This window comes from Bactrocera latifrons, unplaced genomic scaffold, assembly GCF_001853355.1.
Source record: "Bactrocera latifrons isolate USDA-ARS-PBARC rearing strain unplaced genomic scaffold, ASM185335v1 scaffold_17, whole genome shotgun sequence".
Taxonomy (NCBI): domain Eukaryota; kingdom Metazoa; phylum Arthropoda; class Insecta; order Diptera; family Tephritidae; genus Bactrocera; species Bactrocera latifrons.
The window spans coordinates 397,135-397,823 of NW_017535185.1; the positions used below are offsets into that span (position 1 = coordinate 397,135).

The 689-nt window shown below is 37.0% G+C and overlaps 1 protein-coding gene across 5 annotated transcripts in view; it reads left to right on the top strand.

Annotated features, from left to right (window-relative positions):
* Positions 1-264: 264 nt before the first annotated feature.
* LOC108966707 (Y+L amino acid transporter 2) overlaps positions 265-689 on the top strand; it is a 14,820-nt gene continuing 14,395 nt past the window's right edge. Inside the window, exon 1 of one of the 5 annotated variants that reach the window (XM_018929726.1) lies at positions 265-557. The gene's annotated coding sequence lies outside the window, so the exon portion shown is untranslated. Of the gene's footprint in view, positions 558-596; positions 615-689 lie in introns of those variants that run through there. The other 4 variants (XM_018929729.1, XM_018929728.1, XM_018929730.1 and 1 more) reach the window with 4 other exon arrangements.

Genomic DNA, 689 nt, shown 5'->3' on the forward strand with positions numbered 1-689 from the left:
GCATTTTTATGAGTTGTTAATGCATGAACATTCATATCTACCCCGCCAGACAAAGCTACTGCTAACATTTCGCTAAACATTCACCACATTCTGTGCGGTGTATCGTCATTCCACCAACCATTGACGACGACCATGCGGAGCAACCAGCGCCAGCTGTGTAGATATGTATTTGCCGAACAATCGCATGTTTGTAGGTCGTTACGCGCTTGCCAGCAGACGACAGTGTGTTTTTCCAGTTTCCTTTTAGTATGAGTTGAGCGCGCAAATTGTGTGGACGTTTAGAAGCGGCGAAAGTGAAATTATAATCTGCGAATTTTTTAGCTTTTTATATGAAATAATGTTTTTTGCTTAGCAAATTAGTAATATTTTGTATGCAATGAGCGCTCGTTAAGCAATATTTTATTTATATTAAATTATTTATGGAAAAATCATGAGAAACATTAATATATAAACCAGTGTGCGCTTAGACTTTCAGACTTTAGCTTTTTGAGCTCAAAAGCGGCGCGACCACGTGTACAGCAGCAGACTCATTGGAGTGAGTACGTGGTGTGAGCGAAGTTAGTGCGAAATATTATATGCGAAAGTGGAATAAAAATATAAAAACATGCACATAAGTAACTCAGTACCCAATAAAAGACATGTGCGTGTTTTATTGGAATATATTACGATTTAATATTTTAAAATTAAAA